General features: G+C 46.7%; 1 protein-coding gene across 4 annotated transcripts in view; it reads left to right on the forward strand.

Annotated features, from left to right (window-relative positions):
* The window catches only part of SEPT3 (septin 3), a 19,363-nt gene that overhangs the window by 5,542 nt on the left and 11,382 nt on the right, over positions 1–2,439 (forward strand). The window lies entirely within an intron of this gene.

Genomic DNA, 2,439 nt, shown 5'->3' on the forward strand with positions numbered 1-2,439 from the left:
TCCCCCCCCCCCCCCAACCCGGTTATTTGTGTATTTATTTATTTATTTTTAGTTCCCACAAATAAGTGAGAACATGTGATATTTCTCTTTCTGTGCCTGACTCGTTTCACTTAATATAATTCTCTCAAGTCTGCCCATTTTCTTTCCATCTCCCCTGCTAACCTCCTAGGGCGAGCTGGGTCTCCCACCTGGATTGCCACAGCCACCTGATTCAGTGCTGCTTGAAGTACTGACCTGCAGCAAGATGAGCTCACCTGGGGCTTGGGCCAGGGTATAAATCATTGGAAAGTCTTGCTATAAAAAACATTGGCTGCACTAAACGGTGTGCTCAGTGACACAATTGATGCATCTTCTGGTGCAAACTTCTGATCTCAAGAACTGGTAGCAAATGGTTCATGGACCCTGGCAGCTGGATAGGCCACACTTAGAGTGGCACCAACTCTTCTGGTTCTCCATATTCTTTCTAATCCACTGTCCACCAGTGATCAAATAATCATTTCAACCTGCAAAACTCACTAAATCACCCACCTTATTTGAAACCCTTCAGTAATTCTCCTTTAACCTCAGGATAGGTTCAATATCCTAGTCTGGTCTGGTACTACCTCTCCAACTCACCTCTTACCACTCCCATCTAGTGTCCTACTTGTATTAGTCCATTTCTATTGCTTATAACAGAAATACCTGAAACTGGGTAATTTGTAAAGAAACAAGATTTATTGCTTACAGTTTTGGGGGCTGGGAAGTCTAAAGTCCAGGGAACACGTCTGGTGAGGGCCTTTTCCTGGTGGTGACTACAGCAATGCAGGGTATCACAGGGCGAAATGGCAGAATTAAGAGAGCTAACTCACTACTCCTTTTAAAGCCCTCAGAACTATTCTCATGACCACCATTAATCCATCAATGGATTAATCAATTTACTTGGGCATGGTCCTCATAATCTAATCACCTTTTAAGGCCCCACCTTTCAATTACCATAATAGGATTTCCCATCCTCTTAACAGCGTCAGAGTGGGGATTAAGTTTCGGGGGACATTCAATCCACAGCACTACTGCTCACTGAAAAGGAACCATTCTTGACTTGCCATGCTCTTCCCTACCTCTGAGCCTTTGCATATGCTGTTCCCTCTATCTAGAGTCCCCTTCCTGCTTCTTGTGGCTAATTCAAAGTCATCCTTCAGGTTTCAGCTTAGTTGTTGCTTCTTCCTAGAAGTCTTCCTTGATCCCAGAGAGACTGGATTGGATCCTCTTTGCAAAGCTGTTATAATACCCTCTTTCATAGTGGTTATTACAACATATTATAATTGTCTGCTTATGGTTTGGTCTCCCTCACACTAAATGGCTCCTTGAGGGTAAGGATGATGTCTTGTTCACCACTGTACCTCCGATTCTAGGGTAGCACTTGGCACTCAAGAATACTTAATGAACAAATAACCTTTGACAACAGCCCAGTCCAAGAATGGCAAATGCAAGACATGTGGGCCACTTCTGTCCCTGGTCGCACCCGTGGCAGACATTGCTGGTCAGTCATGGCACATGCTCAGTACTGAGCCCATATGTAGCCTTTTTAACATAATGGTCTAGATGGCTATTACCAGCTGATCAGCTGAAATGAGAAATGCCCCTTATTTGCTGTAACCAGTCTCATCCAGTTCCCTCCCACTGTATTAGTAAAGAAACTAAGGCCTAGAGGGGCAAACAAAATCCAAAGCCATTCACGGAAAACAGCACAGTTGGGTCTAGAGCCCTGGGCTCTCGACTCCCAGCTAGGTCCTTTTTCTAATATACCATAGAGTGTTCTAGACCAGTGCTTCTTAGACTTTGCTGTCCATATGATTCATCCGGAAGCCCAGTTAAAAGGCAGATTCTGAATCATAGGTCTTGGGTGGGGCCTGAGATTCTGCATTTTCTACAAGCATCTGGGCAATGCTGATGCTGCTCGTCAGTTGCAAAGCTTTCTTGTGTGATTCTTGTGCATGTTCAAGTCTGAGAAACACTGCTTAGACCAGTGGTTTTCAAATGCTTTTAGATGTGATACTCCTCCTTGAAATGAAATCTGCAAAACTGCATGCAGAAAACAGGTAAAAAGGGAGCTGTTGGGCTGGCCCGGTGGCTCACTGCTTCAGTGCGCCGATTGAGAGTGCGGCGGCGCTCCCGCCGAGGGTTTGGATCCCACATACAGACCGGCCGCTCACTGGCTGAGCAAGGTGCGGGAGCGACACCGAGGGTTGCGATCCCGTTGCTGGTCCCGGTCCGGTCCGGGTGCGACACTGAGGGTTGCGATCCGTTGCCAGTCATGAAAAAAGACAAAAAAAGGGAAAAAAAAAAAAAAAAGGGAGCTGTAGTGAAGGGTATGGAGGCGGGGCTGGGGCCCCACCTGCCCCGCCACCCGCTCCTTTCCCAGGGCCCCCTCTGGCATGTATCTCTTCTGGATACCTGGGC

The sequence above is a fragment of the Galeopterus variegatus genome, unplaced genomic scaffold (assembly GCF_000696425.1).
Source record: "Galeopterus variegatus unplaced genomic scaffold, G_variegatus-3.0.2 Scaffold55, whole genome shotgun sequence".
In the NCBI taxonomy this organism is placed as follows: domain Eukaryota; kingdom Metazoa; phylum Chordata; class Mammalia; order Dermoptera; family Cynocephalidae; genus Galeopterus; species Galeopterus variegatus.